General features: G+C 42.2%; 1 protein-coding gene across 12 annotated transcripts in view; it reads left to right on the plus strand.

The window, feature by feature from the left end:
- Positions 1–15,480, plus strand: part of atp2b2 (ATPase plasma membrane Ca2+ transporting 2) — a 999,595-nt gene that overhangs the window by 382,062 nt on the left and 602,053 nt on the right. For 2 of the 12 annotated variants that reach the window (XM_038812612.1, XM_038812614.1), the window contains exons 1-2: positions 12,534–12,817; positions 13,392–13,677. The exons of 9 other annotated variants lie outside the window; for them this stretch is intronic. The gene's annotated coding sequence lies outside the window, so the exon portion shown is untranslated. Of the gene's footprint in view, positions 1–12,533; positions 12,818–13,391; positions 13,678–15,480 lie in introns of those variants that run through there. One more of the 12 variants, XM_038812616.1, reaches the window with a different exon arrangement.

Consider the following 15,480-nt stretch of genomic DNA (forward strand, 5'->3'; position numbering starts at 1 on the left):
AATGGGACATTGACTTATCTGCTGAATATAGGCCAAACAACAGAGGTTGTCATGTACACAGGGTTGACTTATATGCCGCAGTCTACAGTATGTTCTTTATTCTGCTAGTAGCCATTCTCTTGAAAATTCAATTTTTCACCCATTCACCCATGTCCCATTAGTTTTTCGCGAAAACTTTGGCAGTGTAAAAACAAAAAATATTTGTACAGCATTTATAGTTTCTTGCTTGTGTTGGGAAATCATCATTTCTTTTGATAAGAATTGATGTCTGTGGTGAGCTGCCTTCTTGAACCGCTGTGATCTATGTGATGCCGGTATACCGACACTATTTTTTGGGAGTTCCAGAATTTTGCCCCAGCAACAGTTAAGGAACAATATAGTTCCAAGTCAGGATGGTGTGTTTGGAGGGGAACTTGCAGGTGGTGGTGTTCCCATGCATCTGCTGCCCTTGTCCTTCTAATCTAGATAGTGGTGGTCACGGGTTTGGAAAGTGCTGTCAAAGGAGCCTAGGTAAGTTTCTGCAGTATGTCTTGTAGATGGCACACACTACTGCCACCATGCGGCAGTGATGGAGAGAGTGAATATTTAAGTTGGGGGCTTTCAAACAGGCTGCTTTGTCCTGGGTAGCGTCAAACTCTTGTGTGTTGGTGGATCTGGACACATCCAGGCAAAGGGAGAATAATCCATCACACTCTTTTAGAAAAAAAATTTAGACTACCCAATTCATTTTTTCCAATTAAGGGGCAATTTAGCGTGGCCAATCCACCTACCCTGCACAACTCTGGGTTGTGGGGGCAAAACCTACGCAAACAAGGGGAGAATGTACAAACTCCACACGGCCAGTGACCCAGAGCCAGGATCGAACCTGGGACCTCGGCGATGTGAGGCAGCAGTACCATTGTGCCACCTTGCTACCCTCAACTATGATACTCTTGACTTGTGCCTTGTAGATAGTGGACAGGCTTTGGAGAGTCAGGAGGTTGGTTACTTACCACACAAATCCAAGCCTATGACCTGCTCTGGAAGCCACAGTATGATTTTTCCAGTTGAGTTTCTGTAAAATGGTAACTCCCAGGATGTTGATGGTCATAGTTTCTTCATTGCCTGCCTCCACTCTGCTTTTCATTCCTCCGAGTTAGCTGTTTCCTTTTTTAGATGAGCAAGTGAGATATTTAATGCTACAAATGTTGAATTACAAAGAGGCGAGCTTTGCTGGAAGAGTTTGTTTTATCATTGGCAGATTTTTATTTTCTGCCTTTTCGCATGGATTGAATCCAATATTTGAGTTTGTTGCATTGAGGCCAAGGATTGGGTTAGTCTCCATGGAAGATTGATAAAGTTGTGTGCTGAGATTGATTATTAACTTGGGATTACAGTAATTTGTGCTTATGAAAAACCCTAATGTCCTCCAGCAGTTTGGAAAATGGTAACTTGACCTGCCTGTTGGAAATGAGGTAGCAACTGATTTAAAATCCCTGCGCACTGTGATATTTCCTGAAGTCTATTGCCGAGTGTTGCAGCTGCCTGTGTGAATCAGGCCAGAGTATAAAAATTAAAATCTTCAATTTGATTTTGTGAGTCTGTTTATGATTGTTACTCACTGTGCTCGATTAGTTAAGCCTGGGTGTGGACTGGGAGTAAATTAAACATACTCCAGAAAGAGCAGGAAGAAAGGTGCAGATATTTATGACTACAAAAATATTTTAAAACTCTTGCCATTTTTTTGAATTAACTGCACAAGTTCTGTAGTTTAATTAGGGAATCCATTATGGAATATAAGAATGTTAAAATGAAGGTGTGCGGGTATATGATTGGAAATATGTCAGCTTCACGATGACTTCCTCCTCGATCATGCTCCTCTCTCTCTCGCACTCCTCTTTTTTGTTTCTTATTTCTCCCATGACAACCGTTCTTATGAAAAATGTTAATTGTTTTTCCGGGGAGTGATGTTCGTCATGAATTCTGGTAAGGGGAGTGGGGTAATGATTTATGAAAGAAGCTTGAGTTCTTAAGACCTACGGAAATTGTAAGGAACATTGGTTTGATTTATGTGATTTTTATGGCTTTGATGCCTCATTAATTATTTTAAATGTGCTGAAATGGTTTTGAAAATATATTTAATTATTGATTGTGGTTTTAATTGCTACTGTCATTTTGTTTTTTTTTCACTTTCTTGAAGAAAGAATTTGCATTTGTATAGCGCAGCTCATGTCCTCAGGATGCCCCACAGTATTTTCTCCAATGCCATCGGTTGGAAGTGCTGGCAAGGGTCGGCGTTTTCCAGCCCGGTCTTGGCGAAACCTGCCGCAGGAGAGTCGGCGGCCCAGCCAAAAGTCGATTGACTTTGGGTGGGACCGGAGGATCGTGGCGGTGGGCGGGGTCGGAAAATCCCACCCCCTGTTGTGATGGAGGAAAAGCGGCAGTCAATCTGTTTGCTGCAAGGTTATCTGAACAACAATGAAATGGGTGACCAAGTAATCGGTTTCGCTGATGTTGTCCTGGTGCTCCAAGAGAACTCGCCTCCTCATTTTGAAATGGTGCCATAGGATCTTTTATGTCTTATCAAGAGGGCAGATGAGGGCCTCAATTTAACATCTCATTTGAAAGTCGTCACCTCGAACAGTGCAGCATTCCCGCAGTGCTACATTGGAGTGCCAGCCTGGATTTTGTGCTCAAAACTCCGAAGAAGCATTCATTATAATATTAGTGTAGCCTTAAAAGGAAAATGGACATGATCATGAAATGAATCGTTGTGTGAAATCCTGTAGTTTTGTGCAACTAATAAAACCACATCTATAGTTTTCACTCTTATTTAGGGCATGATTTAACGCGCAGAAAACAGTCCCGTTTTGGGCGCATGTGTTGGGGTATTTCCCGGTGCTTGTAGTGCCGGTAACGACCCCGCTATCTAACGGCACTCTGCCATTATTGTTTACTCTGGTTGGAACGCCACGCTGGGGCCGCACATACCTCAGTTCCTGCACTGATGAGAAGATGATTTAAGGATTGGGTGCCATTTTAAAATGTCATCCCGATCTTTCGACCTCCCCTTTGCTTCCTCAACGTCGACTCCAACCCCCCCCCCCCCCCCCCCACTGCCCCTCTGGAGAGGACCCTTAAGAAACCCCCTCACCTCACCTCTTGAAGGCAGGGCACCCCAGGCCCGATACCCAGGGTGCCCCTACCAGGATGTCCAGGTGACAGTGTCAAGGTGCCAGGCTTGCAGTGCCAAGGTGCTCGGATGCCATCAAGAGTGCCAGGGTGCCACCCTGCCCAGAGCCCAACTATCCGGGGGCCTCCAATGGCCTAGGAGACCCCCTAGGTGCCATTACGTCTGGTCCATGCCTGTGTGGACCAGTGCAAAACAGCGCCCTGGCGAGGTCTCCCAGGTGAGGCCATTAGTTCCCGGGCCTCAGGAGAATCCGGTGTAGAGATATTTAAATGAGCCTAATAGCGCACTTAAATATGTTAATCTGGATCACACCCAGTGAGGGTAAGATCCAGATCCCAACATCTTGCAAGGCATTCTGAGCATCACAAATCTCGCGAGATTTGACAGTCTCATCATGTCACCGAGTCTGCCGTCAGGAGGCCATTAGATCGTGCCTTTAGTATTCTGAACAGATACCTTATAGAAATATTTAGCAATTTCTGCAAACCAACAGTTGCAGCATCCATAGCTGCAAGCGAATGTTTTTGCTATATCAAAGGGTTCTTTTCAGATTAACTCTGAAGTCTGAAACCAACTTTGGAAAACCTGAGTGTGGCAAAGATCCTGTTTGTGTGATTATAACTATGCATTAAATGGCTACTGAAATAATACTGCTCAGAGTTCTTATGTGTGCAATGTTTAGCAAAATAGTAACAATGTATTTTATAAATAGGCCAAGCTCTTATTTAATACTAGTTCATTTCCCATGACATTACACGTAATGGGTGAGCTGCCCCCTCGATTCATGGATGACGTCCACACATATTCTGCCATGGGCCTTGATGTGGCTGATTCACGACCTACAAATCTTCGAGCATATGGAGCAGGACATTCCATGAGGTAGTGGGATCCCGAGTACAAGATTTTCTTCCTTTTCTTTCCTACTCTGCCACCGCTCTGCCTCATCATTAAGGGGTTTGAACTCAAAGCAGAAAGCAGCTCGATGGGCAAGTTGTCACCTTTTTGAACAATTGATAGTAAGTCCCTCCTAATTGTTAAGGTTAATGTTGCTGTGCTTCAGGGAGAGCTTCAGGTTGTCTTTGAAGTGTTTTCTTTGTTCTCTCCTGGAACGCTGGCCATTTGAGAAAACAGGATCTGGCAGGGGAGGTACTTCTTGGCCATCTGGACTTAGTCTCCAGTCCACCATGGTTCATTTGGCGGGAGCTTTTTTGCCTAAATGCTCGGGGAGCTGGCTTCAACAAAAACGCTAGTGTTTGTTTGAACAGCCGTTGGGTGTGAAGATTAAGCACTGGCTTTCTGGCCCCCCTACCTGCCTGCCTGGGTGTAGGAGCAACAACAGTCCACCATGGAGAGCGGCTCCCCAACCACAGTTGTGGCTTGGCTGCTGAATCTGAATTTTTTTAAATTAAAGGCTTACGAAAAGCTCAACTCCATCTTGAACAGTCCTGTTTTTCACTTCCCTTCCATTGCAGCCTGTTGCTTCTTTCAAGCCAGGAGGCTTTTGGTTGGCTCGCCAGCTACTGGAGCCTGCCCACAATCGTTTATTGGATGGCAAACCAACCCTCTGGCCATTAGTTGGCTTTCTTGAGGAAAATCATTGGCAAGTGTGTCACGGTCGAGTTGAGGACAGAGAAACAGTCTCCCCGCCTCTGTGCCATGCCCCAAGGGAAAATTAAGTCCTGAGAATCGTCTTCTGTTGACGCAGAGTCAGAAGGTGGAAATTAATTGGACCAGCGAGTGCCGATTGTAATTCAGTCTCAATTTTGAAGTCATGCATCCATATTTTAAATGTCTCCATGTTCATAATGGGAACTGTATCAGCTTGTCACTTAGTAATTCTAACCTCCCACAAACTATGTTGCTTTAGCTGGTGGGAGGGTGTAGTTACAGTGTGACCTGTTTACATAGAAAATTCCCATTATCAATGCGAACAGAGGATTTTAGAATGGAAGAAATGCAACTCAATATAACATCTCTACCCTGTAGATATAACACAATGGGAAATCCTCACCATGTATTCTCTGAAATATGCTTAGATGTCAGTGAGAAAAATGATATTTACAAAGCACTTAATCATATCATTCAGCCTGCGCCAAAACACTTCACAAACATTTTGCTCCCTTGTGTGGAAAAACAGCAGCTATTTTACAAAAAAACTGTCTGCAAACTGCAATGAGAGGGAGGATCAATAGTTTATTTTTAGTTGTCTTATGTATATTGGCCTGGAGACCAGAAAAAAGCTCTACAATTCTTTGAAACATCCCAGGAGATTGTGGAACATTTACTTGTATCACAGGACAAGGCCTCAAACAGGAGCGCAGCCTCACATCTGGAGGAGATGTTATAATTGGACGAGGAGATCACAGAATGGAACCCTTGCTCAAAAAAATGTAACTTTTGCTTTTTGTTATAAAGCATGGAGGAACAGAAAGTCACAGGACCGCTAATTAGTTTTAACAACAAGAAAAAAACATTTACTAAACATTGGATTATAATACAGTACTCCTTTAGTTAGTTTAACAATTGCAGACAGGAATAACAGGGATTATAAAGTATGTCTTAATCGGCAATGGTCCCACAAAGACAAAGGCTCTTTCAAGCACACAAGATGACTGTGGCGAAATACACTCTGAACCCCAGGTTTGTGGATGTCTCCTCAAAGACCTGACAGATGATTGACACATGAGAATTTCCAAACGCCACACCACAAAACACACTTTAAAATCTTCTTTCATAAGTCTGCATTCGCTTAGCGGCTTATATTCCGAAATCCAGACCAGGTTTCCCAAATAACAGTTTTAAACAAAGCTTCCACTCCACTTTTAACAGTAACTCCAGTCCAGGATTTTACACCATCCCCTTTAGGATTTCTTTGTCTTAATTGCTTTTACACAAACTCTGAGATCCAGCCACTGATTTCCATAGTTATTTCAACTCCTGTTCCACATGCTGTAGTAAAATCTCACAAACCTGAAAATCATTTCAGGTATCTTGCTGACATCTCAGCCTTCTTCTCAGCTTTGTCTGTCTTTACTGAATAGCCCTCTGGTCTAGTACCAATAACCTCAGACTTCTTGGAAACTTCTCATCATTTTCCAGTTTCCTTAACTAGCTGGCATCAGATCTCTGCACTTGTTTTCTTAACCATTACTACAGGGTATGGCTTTTCCTCTTGCGGGTTGTGAGAGCTGCCTTCCCTTGCGTTACCTATTTTCAACTGCAATCAAATTAGCTAAACTAAGACTTAAAAGCTTCTTTACCTTACAAGGCCCTAATTGCTGACCAACCCCCACATGCTTATGCCTTTTATTCCTCTTCACGCTGTAGCACTCTCTAAGCACAATAAAAGCACAGTTGGAACTTAACCAACCCCCATACATTCAAACACCTTTGTCCAGCATAAATCTAACTATAGATTTTGTCCCTCCAGGCACAGAAACATTAAATTAAACCCATTTAAAACTATGCCTTGCTCTGGATTCTCCAGTTCCCCAGCCGCGTGTTTTTCGGCAGTATGCGATTCGCTGGCGGTGGGATATTGTCTTCTCGCCGCTTGTCAATGTGATGTCCGATTGAAGCCACCCCATGCTGCTGGGAACCCATAGGTGGGGGTGCTCTGCTGGTGGGAAAAGTGAATCGCAATGGCCAGAGAATCTTGGCCCTCATTTCTAATGTTTACCAATATGAATATAATTCACTTATTTTCCAAACAGTGGCACAGTAATAATGTAACTGGACCCACAATCCTGAGGCCCAGTGTCATGCTTCTCTAAAGGCCCACAGTAATACGGTGACTCTTGACTGCCCTCTGAATTAGCCTAGCAAGCCACTCAGTTCCAGGGCAAGAAGGAGAGGCAAGAAATGCTGGTGTTGCCAGTGACGTCCACATCTAATGAAATTCTTAAAAACCTGAAGGATGCTACCTCTGACAATGGCCCATCAACACTGCATAGGAATGATGACCTAGTTTCCTGTGCACAGATCCTGGAGTGAGCCTTGAATTAACAGCCTTTTGATTAAGAAATAAGAGTACTACCAACTGAGTCAAGATGTCACAGATTTGCCATAACCAGTGTTAATATAAATATCAATAGCAAATACAGACCAAAGTATGTCATTAGTGAGCGATTGAACACAATTGTTCACAATGCCACTTACATAAATTAAACTATGCTGAATGTTCGAGAAAATGTGCTGATCTTTACCTCGTTGAAATCACAGAATGTTCCAGCTTTTAAATAAGTGTAAATGTAACCATTCAGAAATGAGTACAAAGCTTTGCATGAAAACTGAAAAGCAGGTGGCACAAACTGATTCTCATAAACAGGCGTGCTTTTTCGATTGGCAGCTTGTTATTCAGCAGGGCACAATGTGATGGGATTTTGCTGTGTGCTGTCAGCTGGTTTGTGTCACTGGGTGACAGTGAAGTGACTCAGAGCATTAAGATGAGGTAAAAGCAGCATTGCAGATAGCAATCGAAGTGTAGGTGGAATGGACTGATATCGGATGAGACGAGCAGCGAGGTTAATAGCTTGATGATTGGTTCATGTCAGAGAGCGCCTCACAGGGTCCATTGAAGAAACTTTGGTAGCTTAGCAATCTGTATTTTATGATTTCTCATCTTCGATTGCCTGCATGACTCACTGCATAGCTTAATATTTCTACCGCTAAGCTCAAATATTTCTGCATGGATCACTAAACCTAAGCAGTTTTAGTTTCTTTAATAAACCTGGAATTTTCAGCAAGTGTAAAATGCAACACTCTTTTAAATGGCATTCAAAAAGAAGTACCTGTTTAAGTCAGGTACAACCCATATTGTATTGAATTAATTAGGTTATAGTTCAGGGATGGGGGGATGCAGCAGGCACTTTCGACTTCTGCCAAAAGACAGGAAGGATGGCAAAGAGCCAGGGTCTTCGCTCTCCTCCGATAGCTGCCACTCAGAGGCCGCAGCCATTTTCAGGTTCACCCAAAAGGAAAAAAAACAATTTGGACCAACATTCTTATTTTCTAGTTTTTACTGGTGTTCCATTTGAGGGAATATGAGACCAGTTCAGACCAGCACTCCTGTTTCTCAGTTTTTACCGGTTTTGTTACCTTAGGTCTCAATTTGGCCTCGCTGGTGGGAGGACAGGCAATTAGCCTGTTAGTGCTTCATAATTAAAACTGGAGTTGGGTTGGGAATTGGGCTGAGGATAGAGGGGTGCGGCAGGACCATACATTATTGTATGATCCTGATTTGCGCGTATAAAGACACCCTTGCCTGTTTGGATAGGGGTTCTATTTGCCCATTTACCGATTCACCTGAAAATTGCATCAGGTGGGCAGGTTGGCTCCCGATTTGTGCGTCTGTTAATTTTTCAGGCAATGGTGTTCTCAGGTGAAGGAGCAGTGCTCCGAAAGCTCGTGTTTGAAACAAACCTGTTGGACTTTAACCTGGTGTTGTAAGACTTCTTACTGTCCTTGATATAGCATTTTAGAATACAGGTAATTGATACAAGCAGCTTAGCAACTGTAATTCCATTGCCCGTAGCACTTAAACCTCATTGTACTATTTCTCAATTCAAGTATGCTTCCATTCTTTTCATCTTTCCGGTCTGTTAAGCTTTTCTCAAAATTTTGAATCATTGTGAGAATTTTAATGTGATGCCATTGGAGAATAGTACCAAAAATCACTTGCATCTTTCCCTATCTTTGTAACCTCTCCAATCCTACAAATGCGCAAGATCTCTACGTTTTTCAGTTCTGGATGCTTGAGCATCCCCAATTTTCAGCACTTCATCATTGGATGACACGCCTTGGCCCTCAGTTTTGGAATGACCTCCTTAAGCCTCTTAAGTTCTAGTGATGTAATAAACACACTGTTGATACTTTAACAACAGAATCATCCAATAGTGGATGGAAATTTGCAGGAAATATGGTTGACACACCAGCATCTCTGCTGGGTCTCAAAAGAAGCAATGTCGTTTGAATTGTTTTGACTCAACAAAGTAGTTGAATTGTAAATTTGATTTGGATTTATGCTGAGTGTGAAAATGTGGCACAGAAAGCCTATCTTTTTTCACGCCATAACCCTCTTATGCTTCCTTTTAACCCACTTTTTAAAGCACGTTGCTTACTCTTAGAATGGCGAAGACGTTCCATTATGGTGACCATGTTTCACCATGGTGCTAAGGGACATAGAAGTGAAGCATCTTCCTTGGCACAATTTTAACATTCCCTCACCTGTTATCAGCTGAAATAGAAGGAATGTGCGAGAAATGGGCATAGTGAGAGGAAGAGTGGAGATAGGAGCAGGGAAGGTCAGGACAATGGGAGGGAAGTGTGGCAGAAAGATAAAGTGAAATTAGACCAGGGCCGCCAGTTCCCACTTTACATGCTCATTTTTTTTTAGTGCAGTTCAGAGTTCCATTCAAATTAGACTCCTCGTACAGTAGGTTGCATGTGCTTGATAGTGCATGTTGACATTATGTGTGGCATAGTGAGAAAAATGCAAACAAGTCTTGGAAGAAGTTAAAAATTGTATGTAGAAAATCAAAGGACCACTTCAAAGGAGAATGTGCATTTGGGGGTCAGAATGAGAGTGTTTTGAGAATGTTTCAGAGCTATTTGTTTTATATGTCGTTGAAAGGGTTACCCTCTTGCCCAATGTGTATCAGATGTGCATAACAGTAGTTGCACTAATTATAGTCATTAAGCTGGGGTTTCTAAACCTCTGTTGATCAAGTATTTAAGTTTAATTGCTTTTTTTATTGCTTAATATCACATATGATTTGAAATGATTAGCTGCATTGCTTTATGCACTGAAATTACCTTTCTGTTCTGCATTGCTGTGCCCTACATTGTGCGATAGCTCTTATGAGACAGTGTGGAATAAACCAACATACCTGCAAGGTCATATCTTCACCTCATTTTATTGTTGCTGTGGCTTGTTGTTCACACAGTTGTATTGATATTCAGAGGAGCAAGTGAAAGAGACTGAGATAGCATCAACATAGCTACTTTTTGTTAACTGTCTATGGCACAGAGTATGGTATGGTATTGTCTACTCAGTTAAGAACAGCATCCATAGTCACTATCCGCAGTTATTTTCTGATTTCTATAATGGCATCCCCCATAATGTAATAATCCTGGTGAATGCTCCATGAAAATCAAGTTGCATTTATCAATAAGCAGGACAATAGCCACAGTAACCTTCAGGGTTTCCCTTGCCTAATAATTTGTGTCAAGCTAGTCTCTTTGTTAAATAACAATGAGTCCACGTCTGATTGCATTTTTATTTGTGTTTTTGCATCTGTCACTGTTGCTATACAAGATTTTACAAGCCTGCTGCATAAAATGCAATGGCTGTTTGAGCTGGCGCTTGGATTAAATGGCACATTGTCTTCAAAGAGTGTGCCACCTCACTTCAGGGTTGATTGATGCCACAAATGCTCTTGGCAAAAGATTATACCATTGTAAGATACCCTCAGGTTAATGGGATGAAATAGTGTGATCGTTGCAGCCAGGACGATCGTTCACAAATTATATATCATATCAGTGAACAAAAATAAAAAAGCAAGCCCGATATTAGATTGTTCAGAAGCATGGCAGAAGAGTCTGGTTTATGAAAAGGAATTAGGTTCGCAAAACATGTGACAAATAGAAAATGCTGGAAATGCACAGCAGGTCTGGCAGCATATGTGGAGAGAGAAACAGAGTTAGAGGGGGCGATTTTCTGCCCACGTTGCACCCGGTGAAAATCTGGCTAAGCCGAGGAAAATACCAGGTGGACCCTGAAATGGGATTTGCGCCGGGCACCAAACAGTTTGCGATGTTCCTGGGCCCCCCCAGCAGGTATAATCTGGTCCACACCCTTGCTGTATGTGAACCAGATTATCATATTTAAATCTTAGTTTAAATAAGCAGGATCGGTATTGAGCCAGTGCAGTCTGAAGTTGACGCGAATCACTACTGGTCTCCACAAAAGGAGTCCAGATGTGATGACCTTGCGGTAGGGCTCGCCAGCCATTGTAGCCCCCAGTGGTTGGGGACATGGTAGGGCCAACCTGACAGTGTCAAGCGGTGGGACCTTCAGGGGTGGGGCCTGAAGGGACTGAGCATTTGGTGACTCCATAGCAGAGTGTCGCTCACCCTGGGAGGAGGGAACGTTGGTACTGGTGATTGGGGGTTGGGGAGGCCTGATGCTGGCGCTTGGTGGGGGGGGGGGGGGGGGGGGGCTAATGCTGATGAGGTGGGGTGGTCTGCAGCATTATTTTGAGATCGGGGGGGGGGGGGGGGTTGGTCCTTGATCTGTGAGGAGCCAGTTTTGCCAGCGTGTTTAAGCCCTAGCCCCTCCCCAAACAAAGTCACTATGCCGGAAGAGCGTGATGGAAATCATGGCGGAACAGCCGGCGTGACTCACACCGATTTTCATGACCAAAATGACACTTAGTAATTTTTGGGGAATATGTTTCAAGCCTTACAATGCAACAATTATACCGTCTCGCATTGGATATCCATAATTTGTGCTTCGATTAAGCCCCAAACCTCCTCTGGTCACAAGCCGAGCAGTTATGGTTGATCAGTACTCACCGTGACCACCCACTGACCATTGCTGCTATGGTCCTGCTCAGCTGAGGCTCAGGAGGGACATTGCTCAACGCAGGAAATGCATCCCTGAATCTGCCTCTGCCAGTCATTTGCCTGTTATGGGGCAGATAAAGGTCTAGCCTTTTACAAGGCATTGAGAAGACTCCCAGAGTTGTGGTGATCTGGTGATGAAGGCACATTGCTGTTTGCCTTGGATTCCACTGGGATCCTTAACCTACTGAGAAATGCTTGTGGAACTTCAGGACACATTTATTTACCTATCTGAGAGATCCCATTTATCCGTGTTTTACCCTGTTCAGTGCAAAAATCCTTGTTGCAGCATTACTTCTGTAGTACAGGCATAGCTGAAATAATTTCAGTGATTAAATGGTGTTGAGACTGGGTTGACATTTTAAAACATGTTTTATATCTTTATTTTGAAAACTGCAATTGATGCATTGCTTCACAAGGAACTAATTACGGCCAAGCGGAATTTGGCAAGTTGAGAAAAAAAGCAATAGTATGTAGCTGGTTTAAAAAGGAGAGAGGTTTCAATGCACAGTTTGTCATAAATTCCACAGATGTTCAATTCGGGGAGAAAGTAGGTGAGTGCAGAGGTGTATGATCATGCAGTGTTGCTGATGAAGGTTGACGGTCTGTGTCCTTGAAGCTTTCTCCCTATTCTGATTAAGTGGCATGTTCCTGGTGGTGTGTCATCTTCCATATTTGCCATCACCCTACAGGGACAATCTGAAATTTGCCAAATGATGCTGTCACAGTCCGATTTTAAAATCTTCCGACTTCACCCTTGCTTGGTGCAGCGTCTTCACCCTCTTGATTTAGCCCGGTGCCGAAGACCTGACACTCCGGCGCTTACATTGTTTCTTCACTCCGTTTACTAAAATATTATCCGAGAGATTCAGGTTCCACCCCTGCTCTTCTGCTGAGATGGTGCAGTCTGCAGTAGGAGTCGTGTAATGTAGTCCTACTTATCAACCCCATACAGATGCTGAACTGTGATTAGTCTGCTGTATAATTGAAATCATTTTGGATTTGTGATTATAACATAGCCAAGTAAGTAACTGAGCGTCTGCATAAAAATCCGAGGCTTTTTAACTGACAGATTCGATTGTGACTTGTTAGGATTTTTTTTTGCTTTTTCTCAGGGACTGTGGTTATGGAGAAAATGGTGTGGGATACTATTGCTTAGAGAGAGTGATGCATTATGTTTCCGAATGCATGTGTTCCTAGAAGATAATTTAATTGCAGAAATATCACTTCTGGAATACCAAACGCAAATCATTTTGGCAAGCTGTCCCCTTTTTCATCCTGCTTGTTGGCAGGAATGATTTGTCTATAGTTTTAGGACCTTGTCAGTACGTTGTTATTATCTGTGATTTTTTTTTGTGCCATCTTTTATTTGTGCTTATTGCATTTCGAGAGTAATTGTGTTTTAAATAATCTATTCCTAGTCAATTCAAAGAAAGAGCTGGTGTAAACGCAGCTTCATTATAACCTCCAGATTTAGTTATTCAGTCTGAAATATCCAGTGTTCACTTCAGGATTATAATGTGTTACAAGTGATTCGGTCTGTTTGTAGACAGAAAAAAACTGTAAGTGATCTATTTATTTATTTATTTATTTTTAGATGCAATGATTTGATTCCTGGTTTAGCATCTTCAGTACATGAATTCTTGTGGGCAGTGTGAATTCTCCAGGCACTGAGAGAGGCTGGCAGATTACTGTCAATTTGTAGTCTGCAGTAGTTCAGTTTATCGTCTGTCCTTGGACTCCTGCTTCAGTGGCAGCTAAGTGGTTCAGCACAAACCTCACCAGTGGCTTTACACTGCTCTAGTTTATACGATGATTTAATGTTTTCTGGAAACATGGAGTGATGAGCCAGATTTGTCTAACCTGTTGCTTTCATCCAGAAGGTAGGCAATAAAGCGAATAAGTAATTTTTCTATTGAGATTTCCATTAACAGTGGGCATTTTTTCCCATCATGTACTACCATCACATTATGTTGGGGATGGGATGGATGTGGGGGAAGCCGAAAATAATTATGTGTCAAGACTTTGTGTTTTTTCTTACCTGTTTGTAGTCTGTATTTAAGTAGCATTCCGTGCTCTGTTCCTCTTGCCGCCTAATGCTTCAGCTTTGATTTTTTGGCATCCACTCATCTTTGTAACTGCAGTGTATAAATTGCCACCTGCAGGGGATGAACTGTATGCTTGCCCTGCAGTACAAGCAGTGGCATATTTCTGCACATTGATATGAAGGTAAATAGCCTAGAACTTTATTACACTGAGTTCTGTGTGTTATACAATTGTACCTGTGTATCAAATTTTACATAATCAATTAAAAGAAAGATTGATTTTTTTTGTACAATTCTTAAAAGTTAAGCAGCTTAATCTTTTGTTAATGAAATTCCTCCCATGTGTTTTTATTCTCTTGCAAACTGTTTCAATTCTAGTGCGGAAAAGTTTTAGATGCAATTTTGTTTTCCAAATAGGTTTGTAATTGCTGTTAAGACCTTATATTTATTTGGCATTTGCCGATAGTGTGACATTGTGGGAAGGCTCCCATTATAACTAACCTTGTCAACTTTAATGTTGATTAATGACACATTTTTCAGCAGTGTATTGAACACCAACAGATCCATAATTGTTTATAAAAGCAATAGCCATTTCCTGCTTGGGCTGAATTTAAAATAGTGTTCCGCAAATTGAACTGGGGATTTTTAAAGTTTTTGACAGTTTAATTTTCTGCAAGGTGTTGTCATCTGTTAATGTTACTTCATGTTATTATTACAACATTTGGGATGCCCTTTAAGTAGGCAGATACTTAGAATTTTAAGCCACCTTCCACAAAATTTTCTGCTTCTAAAACCATTCTTTAAGGATGGTTTCTAAGGTTGACCTTTTCCCTTGTATACATAAGCACACGCCAATAATGCATGCCAATCTCTGGCAGAGAATGAGCAGGTAAGCTGGTTCCACACCTCTGACAGTGCCGTTCCTGGACTGACCACTAGGAGATGCACGAGAGTGGCACGGGTTGGCTCACTTTCCATTTTATTCCCACCCTATCTGTGGGGACAAACCTGACAGCCCCTTCCAAATGATATTCCAGTTTGAACAGGATTTGCTGCAGGCAGGCATTAACTCTGTGAGCACTGAATGTTCATGTAATGCTTTCCCACTCAATATCAAATGCAATAAGTTACTGTCTTTCAATTAATTTTTGAGCATTGAACAGTATCACTTGGATAACAAACTTTGATGTTTCTTGACTGTTATGTTGACACTAACACCAATATTTATTTTCCATGGATCCATATTTTGATCAATAAAATTTGGTGTTCAAAGTTAACGCAAATGGAGATAAACTTGATAAAACACTGAGTAAATTTGTTTGCCATTCCAATATTTTTCTCCCCCTTCACAAAATAAATTGCCATTAGTCTATTCTAAGCCAATTTTTTACTCCATTGGGACTCAATATATATCAAGACATCGCAATATAAGCCTCATAGGTGCTTGATGATTCCAGTGGTTTAGCTGAGATTTCAAACTTGGGATTAGGGGCTCACAAATGTGAAGTCATGTCCTTTATAGAATAGAATCATTGAGTCTCTACAAAGCAGAAAGAGGCCACTTGGCCCATCGAGTCTGCACCCACTCTCTGAAAGAGCACCCTACCTAGGACCACTCCCCCTCTTGATCCCTGTAACCCC

Source organism: Scyliorhinus canicula, chromosome 11 (genome assembly GCF_902713615.1).
Source record: "Scyliorhinus canicula chromosome 11, sScyCan1.1, whole genome shotgun sequence".
Classification (NCBI taxonomy): domain Eukaryota; kingdom Metazoa; phylum Chordata; class Chondrichthyes; order Carcharhiniformes; family Scyliorhinidae; genus Scyliorhinus; species Scyliorhinus canicula.